This window comes from Lepeophtheirus salmonis, chromosome 6, assembly GCF_016086655.4.
Source record: "Lepeophtheirus salmonis chromosome 6, UVic_Lsal_1.4, whole genome shotgun sequence".
In the NCBI taxonomy this organism is placed as follows: domain Eukaryota; kingdom Metazoa; phylum Arthropoda; class Copepoda; order Siphonostomatoida; family Caligidae; genus Lepeophtheirus; species Lepeophtheirus salmonis.
Window position 1 is genome coordinate 29842970 of NC_052136.2, and position 18102 is coordinate 29861071.

General features: G+C 29.6%; 1 protein-coding gene across 1 annotated transcript in view; it reads right to left on the minus strand.

Moving 5' to 3' along the window:
• The window catches only part of LOC121119887 (uncharacterized), a 51497-nt gene extending 33667 nt beyond the window's left edge, over positions 1 to 17830 (minus strand). The window contains exon 1 of the mRNA XM_040714708.2: positions 17812 to 17830. The gene's annotated coding sequence lies outside the window, so the exon portion shown is untranslated. The remainder of the gene's footprint in view (positions 1 to 17811) is intronic.
• Between the last annotated feature and the right edge of the window lie 272 nt (positions 17831 to 18102).

Below are 18102 nucleotides of genomic sequence, written 5' to 3' on the forward strand. Positions count from 1 at the left end.
CACAACTTTTATAATACACTTTGTTGTCAGCTCTCAATTTTTCTACATTTTTTTTACTAATCTATGTTCCGAATGCTGATTGGTTAAAACAGAACTAGCTCCTGTTTAAGCTAAGAATATTTTTTTTTCATAAATAATTATTGAATTAATAACTTTATAGTTGGGAATTTGCAGTGTTACTCTCCGAGTTTTATGAGAACAAACACATGTGGCTACACTTTATACTTAGACGTTCCCTCCTCAAAAATAATGATAAGATCTTTTTAAAAAATCACACACACTCACACTGCTCAGCTTGCCTACAACAACCATACTCGCACGCTAAAAAATAATAAGGATTTACAGTCCTACCAGTTAAAATGTTGTTTGTATATAACTAAGAAAAGTAGATAAATTAAAGAAACAGACTGAGAAATAAACATTCAATAGTTTTTATATTGTATGTTTGTAAATTTATGTTTTTAGACAGGCATTTTAAAGAATAAAAGAAACAAAGCGGGGGAAAACCCGATATTATCGACCCTGCATTTATATGTAAATATGAATATTATATTTACACTATAATGTTATTGTGTTTTTTTAATCAAGTATAAAAATCGTATCTATTTCTACAAATGAAATATATATTATGATACAACTTCAGAGTGAATAAAGATATTTATAAATAGGTATATATTAGTGTTGAGACCTTGGTTAACCCCAATTTCTTTCGGTTCGGTCTTAAGTAATTTTTCTAGAGCAATCATACCAATATTTTGGTCTAGACCGTATACTAAAATTTAATCGTTTTTAAATCACTAAACGATGTTTTTCTGTCTCAATCTATAAACTGATTTTCTCCCTTAACATCTGATTTATTAGTTGTATTTAAATAATTTATCCAGCACCTTTAACTTCATATGACGCTATTGTAATGATTTTTACAATTTGAAACACACACTACGTCATAAACAATTCATCTATAGAATTGGTCTAGACCGAATTTTAAATGATACCGATCCATTCCGAACTTTTTTAAGAGATATCCAGACAGATCCTTGCCTTAGAATTGATTTAGACTGAACTTCTGAAAAGGACCGAATTAGTTTGTCAACTAAAAGTCATAATGGTTTCAGACCGGTCTAGGATTATCAAACCAAGGCCCAACATAATTTTTTTAACTAAGTATATCCAGTTCATTATTCGTCACACCTTATCATACACCACAGCCTTGTAAAGGTGTTAATGTACATTACAAATAAATTTCTGACAACACTGTACTTTTCCGGTTCAGTCTTTAATTATCGTTGCTCAAGTATAGAGATCTTACAGTAAAAAAATGCAATTTTTTTTAAAATGTCATGGACCGAATTTCCATCAGGCAATCGCTCCTAAATCGAAACAAAATCGATCCATTTCTGAAGTGGACTTTAATTGGAGATAAAACATGGATCACTTCCGTTAATGTCAAGCGGCAAAGATAGTCGTCAAAAGCCAACGAAGAGGCCAAGACAACGCCAGGGCACACATATCTATGATGTCGCACCAGAAGCTTCGGGAGCTCGGATGGGATTTTCTTATACATCCCCCCTACAACCCGGACCAGGCACCAAGTGTCATTTACCTTTTTTTGTCCATGACCAAAGTGCTTGGGGTACAAATTTGGCCTCAATAGAGGCCTGTGAAAATTGGTTGTCCGAGTTTTTTGCCAATAGGGATTAGGCTTCTACACGAAAGGCATTATGAAGTTAGATTCTCATTGGTAACAAGTTATAGAACAGAAGAGGGCCTACTTGGCTTAAATTGGAGGATTGTAACACTTTTTATAAAGCATTGGAATATAGAAAAAAATACAAATTTACTTTTCCCCAAAATTTTCATTATAAGATAATATATATATTATCTTATAATGAAAAAACAACACTTGAGATTTAATCCATACAAAACAAAAAAAATATATTATAAAGTTTCCTCAATATAAGTATAGAAAATGAAAATATACACGAAGAAATTTATATAGGAGATTAATCAAAACAATTTTTTTTGAATGATTTAACGTCAAACTTGCACGTTCAATGCAATAAAACTTGAGTTTAATTTATTGTACATTTTTTGCACTTATTATTATCTTATAACTCAGACATTTATTTTATAATGAAATGTTATTTTATTTTTGCACCTAATCTTTGATAATACAATAATACATTATCAGTTGGCACTTTGTACTAAAAATAAATTTATTTCTGTAAATGTCACTTTGTGTAAAGTAACATAGATGAAATATGGTGCGTCAAAATAAAAACAATATTGAATAAAAATCAAGAAATTATTTTACTTCAAATGTTTGAACCGATATGGCCTTTCGAATAAAATCTACCAATTTCTCATTATTTTAATATCCATTTTACATACTTTAAGTCAATTTATAGCGCATCCAATGCGTTAATAAAAATAATGTGTTAATATAAATTGACCATAATTATTTGCCTAAAAATAAAAATGTACTCCACATCTAATTTTAAAAAAATACTTCAATCTTATTTTTGTATTGCCATGTTCTGTTTTATAATAGGTATGTATAGAAATGAATCCTTTTTAACTTAATAAAGCGTCTCTTAGACTATGTTTGTTTGAGTCAAACTAACAAAATCTGTATTAAAATGGAAATAAATATTAAAGCAAAATCTTAAATATAACTTTGTTGAGTGCAAAGATAAATGTTTAATGTTTAAAATCTATAGAAAAGTGTCTGATTGCAAATTACTAGCTTAATGACTGTTTTAGACGAGAAGAGCCTTAATTATTTTAGTCAGCGAATAATGTAATTGACAAAAATCAAAAAAGGGTCAAAAACTCTTATACGTAGAACAGTCCTTTTGTTGGTTTAATTTTTTAAATGGTACTTCATGTTATTTTTCTTTTTATAAAAAACTTTTCTGCCCTCCATGAACAAAGCTATGAAACAAAATGACAAAAAGATAACCACTTGATCAGTTTATGTACAAAGTTGGCTGGCTAACAGAGTTTTTGTGTTATTTTTTCTCATCCAAAAAAACAGTAGACCCTTTTGTGTGCTCAAATTTCAACAAATTTGACAGTCATCCCTGAGATTCTGACGATAGTCAAACTTGAGGTAAATTATACCAAGGTCCTTATGTATGATTCGATTTATCGAAGAGCTTGACACAAAGATCCCCTTGGCCATTTTTACCGTCGATCTGAAGGAGATTCTCTAAGTTTGAGCTTTAATTTTCCGGGTGTTCACAGGATTACAAGCCGACTTTAGACGTCCAATTCTTGACTTTTCAGCAATGCTTCCAGTCTCTTGAATTTTTTTAACATTACATTTTACAGGAGGCCCCAGAATCGAGAATATTTGAAGAAGTGATTTACCAGCATAATGTAGTTTTTTGGCTGCTCTTTTTAAGTGGTATATCTTGTCCGATAAAGTTAACGTGAATAATTTTTTTTTTGGAAAAGAAGAGGTAGATAAAATCCAGATTGCTTAACACCTAATGAGATTGCAGATTGAAGGTTTGGCACAAAAATATTATGAGGTCAAATAAGGGGCTTCAAGATACTTTTATTATAGGTACATTTTTAAAACAATTTATACCAAAGATAGGCGTTTAGAGATAGATTTTAACACCACGATGATCTATTTAAAAAGAACAAAAATAAAGAAAAAGTACCAACTGTTTTTCTTTTTGTGATAGTTTAATATCTACAAAAATCCCATAAAATATGGACCAGAACGAGTATGAGACTATTTGTAATTGCAACATGCAGACCAAGATTTTTTTTAATTTTCCAATGCTGTTATCATAATTATTTAATTATTAAAAAGAGTATACAGTAATTACATGTAAAGTTGAACATGAAACAATTAGAAAAATAATAAATATAGTTGTAAATTCTAAGCATTATCTCACGTGCAAGTTTTTTTTCTGTTGGCAACTCGAAAAATGTTTTGTATTTTTCTTATCCTGTTATAGTTATTTTTTCACTTCACTCGTATAACCACGAGTGTATGTGCTCTTGAAAGACAGTGAGTAACACTAATTTCAGCGCATACACTTGACAAAAACTCACTATGTAATCAATTCGACCCAGAGACAAAATAAGTAATGAAATTTGTACAATAAGAAAAATAAAGATAAATAAACAAGGCAACGATTCAAATAAAAGAAGTGCTAATCACTTCTCTTCGAGTAATTATCATTAGAGATGATAGATTATTCATACTTGAAAGGACTCATGGATTTGTGAAAAAGCATAATATGAGACAAGAGCATAATTCCATTGTTATTCCAACAGAAAACAAACATTTAATGCATTTTATATTAATCAATATTACATTATTTTGATTAAAAAAATCAAAGGGAACAATAATTTCAACCAAAAATAGACAATAACGACCTACACATATACACATTTATTTATATATTAAGGCGAAATATCCTTGGGGCAAAATAACTTTAAGACAATATGTTCTGACGAAAAAATAGTCCAAGGCAAAATTACAAAGTAGGAGGCATCACATTATATATAAAAGGATTGTTGCATAAGGACTTACTCATTACATTTACTCTCAAAATGGAGTTTTAGTGAGTACAACAGTGACTTGCTCAGACACGCATTAGAACTGATGTCTAATCCTTACAGACTTTCTATAAATGTCCATAAAAATGTTAATATGATTTTCGGTAGGTTATTCAAGAGGCTTATCTATAATATCTACCTACTCATTCTCATATGTACAACAGTAACAGAAATATTACAAGCGTATACTTCTACTATATACATAATAATCATTATCATTTGAATGCTATAATAATTTCCTAAATGGATATTTAATGAGTCTCTTTTCCAATTAAAGGGCCATTATACCCTTTTATGATTTTATAATGTTATCTTAAGGCACGTTTCCCCGGGGTTACTTAGAAAGGAGGTGTGTCATTAAGTAGAAATACTTTATTTACATTTTTAGAAACTTCTCTTGGGAGAATATGGCCACATTTATTTAAATAAATACAGAACAAATCAAGATATAATGTATGTTGATTGAAAAAAAAGTCAAATATAATTTTGTAAACATGCTTCAAGTAAGAAAGTAATGTAGAGTGATTTCTGGCTATTTGTACGGCTCATAAATCAACCAATTGGGGGAATGATTAAAAATTTAAGCTCACATTGTCTCTCTTTTTTTTGCATTACTCTAGGGTTTCTCAAAGTATGAAAGTGTCCCAAAAAAAAATCAACAAGTACTTTTATTTATAAACCTAAAAATATGTGGCCTCAGTCTGGCCTCTCTTCTTTATTTTTAAAAATATTCTAGAATAATCAATAGCATAGGTAATGACGACGGTGAAACAATTTATATTTCAATTCTTCACAATTGAGGTATGAGCTTACCATAAATCCCATTCAGAAAATATTTATGAACCGGATTATTCCTCCAATCTCTTCTAACTTTTTTTAACATTATCTTTTTTTTACAACTCTACGATTAAAAATTAATTTAATCTTCTCTCCAAAGAGTAGACAAAATGTAAACTCATAAAGTTTCATCATTACTCAGATTAAATAAATAATTATTAAATTATAAATATTTCAAATCATAAGTTTTATAATAATTTAATTTTTATTAAATTGGCATAACTTTTACAAAGATAATAAAATTGTGAAAACTCAAAAGTTTATGGCTATATATTTTATCTGAATTATCTAATCAAGGCCTTTTTAAAGCGGTATAAGTCACTTCTTTGGAAGAATCATGTGACTCAAATACCATCTCCCAACGGGGAAGGAGGGGACTGAAGTCAAACAGTTTGAGACACATTAACTGAATCAAAGATAGAGCACAAAGATGTAGAAAATAGGATTTCCACGCAAGTATTTTATTTTATTGAACCTTTTCCCACCCTTTTTATTTGACCACATCCTATGCATTTTTTAAATTATTACTGAAAAATTATTCCCTAAAAAAATTGATTTTCCTCCTTAAAAACTGAAATTCTTCCTTTACACAAGTCAAGAATTTTATTCAACTCTGAGTCTTTGGGTTAGATACAACATGAACTCAACCAAAAGTGTCTATAGATACATCCATATGGTTGTAACTTTTGTTCAGATAAGTGATTACACCCGCATTTACTATCTGGTTCCTCTGTTTCATTTTATAAGCTTATCCTGATTGACAATAAATAATATAAAATACTGAGAACTGATCACAGGTCTTTTACTACTGTTTTTTTTTCTTTCCTTTCTAAAATTTAACTTTATATCAACATTTCTAGAAATCCTACTCATAGTACCATGACCTACGCCTGCTTGAATATACATATATATATTTTTTTAATATTGGAACAAAATAATAGGTCAAGTAATTAAATTGAAAATCGATATATATAATATTGGACATCAACAATATATGTAGAGATGCAACATGTACCCCAATAATTAATTTTAATTTATAAATTCTGTACATAGTATCATAGCAATGATAATTAATTTTAACTTGATTTATGAATGCATTTGTAATTATAAAAAGTTGTCTAATGGAAAAATGAATTGACATTCTTTCATTTGTGTCAATGACATAATATTTCTATTTTTTATACTCTGTTTTGGATATCATTCCTTGAATATACCTACATATGATATTTACAAAGAGTTGTACATAATATAACTTACGGGTAAAAAATGAAACCGAAAATTAACATGGTAATCCTGACAATTTGAAGAATATTTTGAAAGAGGAAATGTTTGCTGTCATGAGGCATGAACAACTATGAGATTATGGGAATTAACAAAAATCCTACTCTGTAAAATGTAAGAAAATTTGCAGAAGTTACCCTGAGGTAGATTCTAAATTCTTCTGCGAGGACTTACACTTATAACTACCCAACCTATCCCAATTGTTCCTCTAAAGTTTAGTTCATTTATGTGTAGTTACTTAGATGTTCTCTCTCCCTGAATAAAAAATAATGATTACATTTTTGGAAAATAAAAAAACATTCTTCAGGTTACAACTACTAAAAGTCTAAGATCTTTTTTTTAATATAAATATATGTATATATTACGGATGTAACGAAACCAAATTTTCATCCCATTCCGGTTTCGATACAACTCCTTCTTTTATATCAAGAAATTTCATAAAAAAATAACTAAATTGCTTTCTTTTTTTAATGTCTAACTTTTTAGATATTTAAAGTCGGTCTTCCGAGTCCCCACGGCCTCTGATCTAATTTTAACTACCTTAAGTATTAAGAAAAATACTTGCGACATCGACAATAGTTTATTTTCTAATATTTTACTGGTTCGGCCCATATAAGGTCAAATGGTCTTGAACTGTCAACAGTTCAGTTCCTAATTGAATTTTATATACTTGCTCTAGGAATTGAGTTATATATAAACTATTGCTCGAGTCTGGACTTGTGTCTTTTTTAATGGATCCGGGATGAATAATAGTGACTCGAACTTGACTCAGGAAAACATACAAAAATAAATATTTAGTAAAAAATAGTTAATACTTTCAGAGTAACCGCTCAACTCAACTCCTACAGTTACGGACTTTTTGAACGACTCATGATGCAATTCAAATGTATTGGTAAATAAAAATGTGGTTATTTTAATACATTCAAGTATATTTCCTCCACCATTGAAATCTGAACACTTCCTAATTCAATAATTAATTAATGTTGAGTCATTGAAATTAATTCATATTTCGATATATTAAATCATAACCAATTAGTTACAAAACAAAAACAAATTTGAGCTCTCTAGGTTACGCACAAGTCGTGAAAAGGATACTTGAACGTAATCGACGAATTTCCATTTACACATTCCAAGTTGTTGGGCGTCTCCAGGACAACCATCTACTCCGTCATCAAGTCCAAAATGTTGGAGAGGAAGAAAAGCTCTATCAAAAAGAGGAAACTGGACCCGGACAACATCAAGGCCAATCCTCTCATGGGCCATGAGGGCCCATCCAAGATATCTCGGAATTTTACAACAGACTGTCCAGAGAGCTTTCAAAAGGCGAGTAGAAAGAGCCTCGTGAGGGCTGAGAGGCCACTTTTGACACCAGTAAGGAAATAAATCAATCTCCTCCGTTGCAAGAATGAGTTTTTTGACTTCTTTTGGACTCTTTTTTGATAATTTTGGCCCCTACATCCCTCATGCCAACCCCCTCAACTACACTTTTGGGTACATGTCGAGGGGAAGAACTCCAGTGCACGTAATCCAAACACCGAGACCTTCAAAGCAACTGTCAGGCAACATTGGAACTACATAAAAGAGGACTACATCGTCAGCGGGTGCCAGACCTTCCACCACCTTCAAGCAATCATTGTAGCTATGGGTGGCTACATTAATGATTAAGAGAGTTTAGACACACTTATATTTATTATATGAATTTTCTTAAAATTCTATGGTTAATTATTAAATTACAATTTGTTGAATTTTAAATTTCAAAGTATTTAGATTTTAATGGACCACTCTGTAAAAGATTCTTTGGAACACAATACTTTTTTGCTTTCGCCAGGGAAGTGAGGTTCACCTCAAGTGATTTTTAGTAAATTATTTTTGTTGTGTGACACTTGTTTTGTTTTTTTTCCTCTCATGTTTTTGTCTTTTATATTTTAATACTTATATTATAAATGCATCACTATTATGTATTAAGAACGATGATTTTTATATTTTATAAAGTAAGTCGACATTTATAGGCTTTATTTATCGCCACTTGTCGAAATAAATAAATAAATAATGAACTCTTCTGCTTAAAATAAAAGAAAAAATAAAGAACTATTCTCACTGCATGTTGTTATTTTCTTTGCACGCTTTAAAATAAACAACAGATAATAAGGTTTAGAAAACAAAAAATATTCGGGTTGAACCTTCGTTTGCTCAACTTTCATATTATTGTCAAAAATCCTTTGTCATAATCTCTCTACTTCTTTTTTTTTTCTTCTCCTTATAATCTCCTTTTAAAAAAAAGTGTGCAAAGATACATACCAATATGTAGCGAGAATAATTCTTAGAATTTTACGTTCTTTATTCTTTTTTATATATGAAGTAATCATTTGTTAGTCAAAAAGCTCTTAAAAGAGCCACCGTTTTGAAGGCTAAAAAAATTGTTATCAGAACCATCGCTATAGCCTTAAAAATCTACATGACAAATTTCAGCAAAATCTATTTATTGAATTGGCTGCAATTCTGGGACGCACGCACAGACAGTTACATTAAATGAATAAAGTAGAGTAGGCTAGACCGGAATTGCCAGGACATTAAAAATTTAAAATTAATTAAGAACTCTTCTGCTTAATATAAAATATTAAATAAAAAACGGACAATTTGAAGAATTATTCTCATATTGGTTTTATGAGCATGATTATACTAATATATATAGGCATTATATCGGCATTCTTCTTTCAAGCAATGAGGGAGTAGTTGCTTTATTCTGGGTCAGACACTGGACTTTCCTGAGCATCAAGGAAATCTAATAGCCCAAAATACAATCTGGCTCTCAGGTTGTAAAGTTGAAATACTGGGCAGAAATATAATTTAAACTCTACCGCCGCCGTGATTCTAGGCACCAAGAAATTCCTCTAATATTCTACAGTACACCCCAGTTGTGCAGGTGACTCTTGGGCCGGATTCAAGTTAAATCTTTCCACTGCTGCACCCCTGGGTATTAAGAAACCCTCTTAATATCCCCCCAAAAATTAAACCACGGCTCTCAGATTGTATAGGTGAAGGGATAAGCAAAAATATGTCTAAACTCTTTCTAATGTGCTACTAGAATACAACCTGAGAGCCGGGGTGAATTTTGGATACTAGAAGGGCTATTCGATGCTATGAGAAGTGGCAGGGGAAGAATTTAACCTGCCTCAAGGGTCATCACCGTGTCAAACATACTTTAGTATATTCTTATATTTTGCAAAAAAGAGTAAAATTTCAAATTTATCTCTGTCCAATCCGCCCTAATATGCATTTATAAGCATAATATGTAAGTATCATATTTATGTAAATCAAATAGTTTCCAAAACGTAATAAGGAATATGAAAATCTCATTTTTACATTATATGTATTTCCAATTTATTTATGTCTATCAATAAAATATGTACTCGTATATAATATAATTTATGGTCGAAAGAAGGAAATAATTATTTGATTATGTATGTAGCTGGAATCTTGTGGCTATTTAATTCACATTATATTCATTATAAAAGACACACTTAAGATTTACATACATACTTATATAGGGTGATTCAAAACGAGCTGTTTTTTCCAGTAGGGATTTTTTGACTGGCGCGTGCGAGTTCCGTCAAATTCATACGTCATTCTTACTCAGTATTGTTTTACAATTCTTCCTGGAAAGATATACACCACAACAACGTGTACAAATTGTTCAATTGTACTATGAAAATCAACGTTCTATGAAAGAAGTTTTTTGTAAATTACGCCCAACTTATGGTCTACATAATCGACCTTCAGAATCCACAATTCGCAGAATAATCGAAAAATTTGAAGAGGCAGCAACTTGCTAGGATTCCCCGTCTTCTGGTTGGCCACGTACAGCTCGCAGTGTAGAAAATATTGCGGCCGTAGCTGAGAGTGTAGCCGACGATCGTGAAGAATCGATTCGCCACCTTTGACATACTTTTTGGTACATCAAATTGAAGCACATGGTCTCCACGATATTTGGTACCAACAAGACGGTGCCACTTGCCACTCGAAAATCGAAAATTGACCTATTTCCTGACAGAGATCACTATAAAAGCTATTGTGCGCTTTGTTCACTAATTAGTTTGAATTTTCATAATAGCGATAAATAATTAATGAATAACAGCTTTCATGTCAGTGTTACCAACTTATTTTTGTTTTTTTTAATGTATGCTCACAAGGATTTTGACAATCCGTAACTAAGTATAAATTGTAATTACGAGTGTATCATGTGCTCATGAATAACGGAGGATAATGATAGTTATTTCTTGTGGAGTTATAAGTAGATTTGAATAAAATATGACCTTAACGCGTGCAATTCATTTATCCAGTTGGTAATCTGAACAGTGTTTTTTTATTTTCTGAATTTGTTATCTTTATTATATAATTCTTGAAGAAATCAAGTATACGTTAATAGGTAGTGCGTGTGACATTATAATACAGAGAGTTTGCTCGTAAGCTAAGCAACTCTCCTCAAAAAAAATCTTCAAATTGTAAGGATTATTATGTCATTTTTTTGTTTCTTTTGTTTTAGATTGAACAAGTCTTGTGTAAATTGTTTTTTTGTGTGTGTCGATGCTTTTATGAAAGAAGAACATACAACATTTTATCAAAATGCCACTGCTATCAATAATTAGTTGCAGTTTAAATAGTTTACCCTGTTTCTTAGATTTTGTCCTTTATGCTAACTTCTGACTATTTGAAACTTCAAAAATGGAATGAAAAAAAATATTTTGCTGGTATAGAGAAGAAAACAAGTGGCATATTTAGAAGGAATGAAACATCCGATTAAAGGGAATTGTTAAACTAATTTGCTTCTGTTAAATATGAATGCAGGGTGGCAATAAAAAGGATTTGAATCATTCTTCAAATGATAAATATTTTTATTTTAATAGACTTATTCCCCGACTGAATCCTAGATTCAATCTCTTAGAAGTATGTTGTAAATCCCTCTTTTACAAAGAAATTATCGAATAATTATTCAAAGTTCTTTGGAATCAGTGTATTATGTTATCGAAGATAACATTTAAATGAATCCAGTAAAAGTTGGTGTTTTACGGGTTAGGCTCGTGGGCAACTTTTTTTTTATTTCTTAAGCTCATCAATGCTATTGTTTTTTTTATTAAAAGAAAAATAGGTTTACCTATCAAAATGAAATTTCCCTCAAAACAATTTAAAAATATATCTTGTGTATAATTTTATATTTGCACAAACAGATTTTCAATGGTTACGGCCCTAATTATAATCATATTATTATTTTTCACACCCCATAAATTACATTTAGGTTATATTTCACTCCATCAGCTCAAAAATCATCTCTATAGAGGACCCTTGATTTAGTCAAAACTTGTAATTAATACATATGCACTTAGATATGTTCTTATTTCAATGGCAATCAAAATAAATAAAGTATTTATGTACATACTATGACATATAACGATAATATTTTTTTTTTTTTATCCTTTCTCTTTGACGTTAACAAGGATTTACAAAAGTCTTTTGAAGTATTTAAAAATATATAATTGAACGAACATAAAAATATTAATTCATTTTAGGAAAAACTATTTTGTACGTCATTCAACATTTGAATCTAGTGGCTTTGACCTTGATATGACAACAAGATCAAGTGGGCTGAAACTAAATATCTTGCATTCAAAATATTTATAATTTGTGGTGTGTCAATATAAAAACAACCTTAATCAAAAATCCAGAAAAGGAAAAAATCTTTAAATGTTATTTTAAGTTCATATAAACTTACAGCCGAATATTTCATAGACATCTTTGAGTCGATTATTGGCATTGCATTAAAATTTGTAGGATAATTTAAGATAATTATGAATTTTTTGCTAAAGTTTCGAAACTTTTTTTAAATTTAGGAGACATAAATTGGCAAAGATATGGCTTTTCAAATAAAACCGTTACATTTTTCATTGTTTTGATGTGATGATCAATTTTTACAACTTTAAACGCAAATTGCAGGGCTTTCAATAAGAATACTTTTTTTGATAGAAATTCACCATAATTGGTGAAACAATAAAAACGTAGTTCACCGAAAATTTTGAGAAAAATTATTCTAGTTTCCTTTTGTGTTGACAGGCCATAAATAAAGGTTCTACATTTAAAACATTAAATGAGTAGTTGAATACATATTAAGAAGTTACTGGCCATAAAGTTTATTGCAATTATGTTTGGCAAATGATGTGCCGTGTGCATCGACATAAAATGATATCCGACGAAGCACCTATAATAGACTAACAAATGAATATTCCATTTTAACTTTACTTTCAAAAGTTATACAATATTGTTTACTGGCTTATTTTAAAAAAGAATTTTCTTTTCTTTTCTTGTTTGATAGCTAAGACGTCAAACTATATTTAATATTTTATAATGCTTTATCGAAAGTGTGTTTAGAATATTTTGTAAGTTTCAAAAATTCTACATTGAATAAAAAAAACTTTAAACTTTTATAACTTTTTTTTATTTTTAAATGAAATGATCTGTTAATTAAATATATCTTTGTGTATATACTGAGGCATTTATATTTAAAATATTTTTTAATCCTAAAGTATACATAAGAAATTATTGATGTTTGATTTCGTTAGGAATTCGAAGGCAAGTGTCCCTCTGGGTGTGTGGGGATTTTTTTTTTTTTTTTTTTTTGTCCATGTATCAAGTTGTGGGTTATAGTTCTCTTCTGCATAATATCCTTTGTTGTACTAAATACTTTTTAAACATATACCATGAGAAAGAGATCCAATAAAATATATTTTCCAATGAATGGGAGTACAACTATATCCTCTTAATAGGAAGTGAAGATATTTATGACTTGGTAAATCATTCTGATTTGGAATTTATTGTTGATGAGGTTCCAAGTACAGAAACTACTGGAATTTGCTTTGAACCTCTGAGGCAAACATTCACGTGATTACGAAGGGAAAAAAAAGGACAGATTAGAAGAAAAACACAATTTGAGGTGTACAAAAGTACTCAAATTAAACAAGACCAACTCAGCTCACTTAATACAAATATCCTAGGAAATATAAATGAAAATTGAAGTCTCCGAAATATTTGCTAGGATTTATACATTAATTAACATAATGGTGGATCAAACTAACGCTCATCATTTATACCTAACAAAATAGCCAAAACTTAACAATCAACCCGGACCAAATGTGTGTATTGTGCAAGAGAAGATACATAAATAGAGATTTTGTTATAAGTATGGCTTGTGATATCCCTTTATGTTTGCACCAATGTGCCATATTTTTTTTTTTTTTTTTTTTTTGGCAACAGATTTTTTTTATAAATTTGAATAATGGTAGTAGGATCTTAGATACCTCAAAAAATACTTTGAGAGACCTTATGGATTTGAAGGGGATGAAGTTAATTGTTTTTTGTTCAGCATTATAACACTAGCTAGTAAATATCAATAAACTATCTTTCTAAAGCTTAGCATACTTAATCAAGATATACGCTAGCGTTGAGCATTTAAATGTTAGTTGGGTATAAAATAAGTTATTTAAAACTCACAGTAATTATTATTTAATAGCTCATACTGGAATTATTCCAAAGAATATTCCCCGGAATCTCACTGAAGGAAATTCCCCAGGCAATGAGAAACTCACTTGAAAGGCAAGACAAGACCAAGACTACGGGGTGATTTTAGCAATAATGTGTTTCTTTCCTTTCCCAAACTTTTGAAAGAAGAAATACTTAAACTAGACTGTATTTATTATTTAATACGTGCACTTAAAAAGGTACACGTTTTGACTTATTACCATTTTATGTCAGATTTTGAAAAATAAAATAATTAGAAACCTGATATTTTCCAGGAGACAATCTCAAAGAGCTCAAAGACAATTTACTGGGAAATGAGAAAGCCCAGTAGGTGCATACAATATAAAATACTTTTTTTATTTACCATCAAGGCTGTGTATTTTTGTATCTATCAACAAAGAAAAAGGAACTATGAAGCAGTGGGTATGTATCAATAAGAATAAATAGAAGGGTCCTACTAGCCATCAAGTAAGCATGAAAAAAAAAACAATAATAGTAGTATTAATCTATATTATGAAAGCAAACTTTGTACGTCTGAGTGGTATACAAACAATTTTAGGAAAATCATGGCTAGGTAAAAAAAGGAAAACTGACTATGTGGAAAAATTGGCAAAATTATTTTAAATTAATATATTCGCTATCACCAATAGAATATATATTAAGATAAAATAAAAACACAACAGCGCACAATGCTTTATTTTATAGAAAAAAAGGCCAAAACTCCTGAATATTAATATTGTTCAATTAGTTTTTTTTTGTATACATCTAATAAAAATGTGTATATATTTTGTCGTTCCGGCATTAAAAAAACAATTTAATGAAGAATAATATTGTTTTTTTTATAACTTGATTCACCAGTATATTATCAAATAAAAATATACTTTAATCGGTTAAAGTTTGAAGGCTATTTAAAGCCATGTACACAATTTTAATTAGAAATAAGTAAATGTATTCGTTAAAGGTAACTATTTTATAGTAGTTTTATATCTATATTTTTTTTTGTTTTTGAAAATTTTACTATGTTTATGGTTTAAATAAATAAAATTTATTTATATACCTAATGTTTTAGTATAGAAGAACAAGTGAGCACAAAAAAAAAAAAAAAAAAAAAAAAACTCAACGAGGTTACTTAGATACGTCATCAATGAAGAGAATAAAGTTAAAAAAAACCTACGCATATTTGCGCCCTTTTGCAAAATATGAATTTTGCTTGATAAGGTACTGCGAGATTGAACAATTTAGATGGAATCATCCAAAATAAAAATTGAGATAGCAAGAATTTATCTGTGACAAAATTTGTATATTGACAATAGAAATGAACGTAGAAAAATATTTATTGGGTCGAACCCCTAGACCTTTTGGCGCTCAAAGGTTTCCATGTGAAGTAAAATTTTTGTGGTCATACGTAATTTAAAAAAATATATATTTATAAAAAGTATGTTTAGCATAATAAAATGAATACCTTATGCTATAAAAAAAGGGATTTTCCAAGGGTTCAAGAAGCAATAAAGGCTTGTGCGTGCACTTATTTGAAATAAAAAGTAGATGCCCAAAAATATATGTATCTATGTTTATTTCATAAGACAAGACAAGACTCAACTTGATGCAACTTTTGTCATGGTTAACTCTTTCCAATCTCAATATTTATTTTGGACGGTACCCTTTATAATGAACATGTTTCCCTCCTCTAGTCAGTTAACCAATATTCCATCTATCAATAAAGTCTTTCAGTATGAAAAACAAGTAATTGAGGCATCTGTTTTTCCTTTTGGGCTTTATTCTGAAGAAACATTAAATCAAGAAATTAGAAATACCAGACTTAATCAATCAAGAAAATCCTCAAGAATTAACAATCTTTCAGATCAGATTCATAGTCTTTTGATAAGCAGCGGCCCCTTCATATGCATAATTGTAAAGGAAATAAACAAAGTTTATTGGGTGAAACTAAATCAATATTGATAAAGTAAACGATTAAATTGATGAATAAATTAAATTTATGTTTTCGTTTATTTATCAACAAATACATTATATTGCAATTATTTTCATAATCATAAGGATAAATGCTTTAAAAATTATATTAAATTTGTTAATATATTTTTGATAAATAAGTTATATAAAACTTAAATTACAACTGAAATTGTAAAAATAAATATCAATTTTTATAGTTTTGACCGTTTTTTTAGAGAAATAAAGCACTGCGCAGCGGTTCGAATGGAAGAAGTGCTAATCACTTAATTCCCCGTTTCCATTATAATATCATTAGATGTGATAGATTATTCATATTGGACCAGATTCATGGATTACCGACAAGCATTATAATACTATTAAGAAAGAGGAGTGATTATCACTTTGTTATGATGCAGGATGTTTCAGAAGAAGTGGCAGTTGACTGTGGCACGACAAACACCAAAGGGTATTATGGGAGGAAATCAAAAGTAGGGTCCTTGGAGAGTGCAAGGAAAACTGTAAAGCTCAGTCCAAAAAAAATATCTAGCTGTTATTATTAATCTTTTGTTCTAGAGGAGAAAACATCATTGTATTAATTAATGTCGTGTGAGTGTGTTCATGAAAACGAAGAGTAAGTTTGTCAGTTCGTCAACGCCTATTAACTCCGTGCAATGCCGTGTACTACCACTATTACATAAAAGAAACATAACAAAACATGCTGGAACTTATGTATGTATGTAAAATGTACATATTTACATTCATATGTACAAATATAATTGCGGTTTGGGGGAGAAAAATTGTTTACGTAGTGATGGATGTGAAATGCAAAGTAAAGTTTTATGGTTTTTCCTTTCAAATATCATATATTATACAATGTACATAGTTCTATTGTTCTGCAATAATTATATAATAACATGAAAACATCTTTGGTTCTTCCTAAACCCCTTTCAAAAATAGTATCAATCGATATGTTATAAATGATATGTACATATACATCTCTAGTTATGTTTAGTGTTGTGTTATTAAGGGCCGAGATTTATACTATTTGGAGTATAAAACTTGTTTCATAACTTTGTAACTTCAATTCTACTCTTAATTGCATTTTATCCATGTTTGTAACTAAATATGTAGATTGGTAAGACTATGGGTCGATTGAAAGCCTTTTCAAAGTTTTCATTAAATTTTATCTTCTTCATTTTTAAAGAGCACCTTATATATACTGGTTCATTAAGGAAGCATTAATTAAATGATAAGAAATTAAAATCTGAATTATTCATTGTTAAAGAATCTCATTTTTACAGAAAAAAATTCATAATATATATATATCGCTATATGAAAGCTCTTTTTTAGGACTTCCTACTATTAAAAAAACCATCTAAAGAAAGATATTTAAATCTAATCTAAAAACGGCAAAACAGATCTTAGTTTCTGCCTTTTTTATAATACAAATCCTCCAATTTCCTAAACAGACTCAAGATTTTCTTCTATCACAAAGAACAAAATATTTTCTTAATCCATAGAATAAAAACAGACTCCAGAATGATAAAAAAAGGTAATCCATAAGAGCTTAATATGCATTAGAGTTAATTTAATCTATACCTTAAACTTGTAGTACGCGAACAATTTGCCGAAGGGACATTTTTCTAAAAAAGACACAAAAAACCTAATAAATATGTCTTACATTTAAAAATAATTATACATACATTACTTGTAGGTAGACTCAGTCATCTACTAAAATACGATAAGCAACGATGATTAGAGTTGTAGTTTTACTATATACTTTTTTTATTGTACAAAACTGTTCTTGTTATTCTGTAAATCTTGAGCACTTGATACAGAATCGGCTTTATATTTATTACGTTACTCTCATAAATGTTGGGAGTAAGTAAT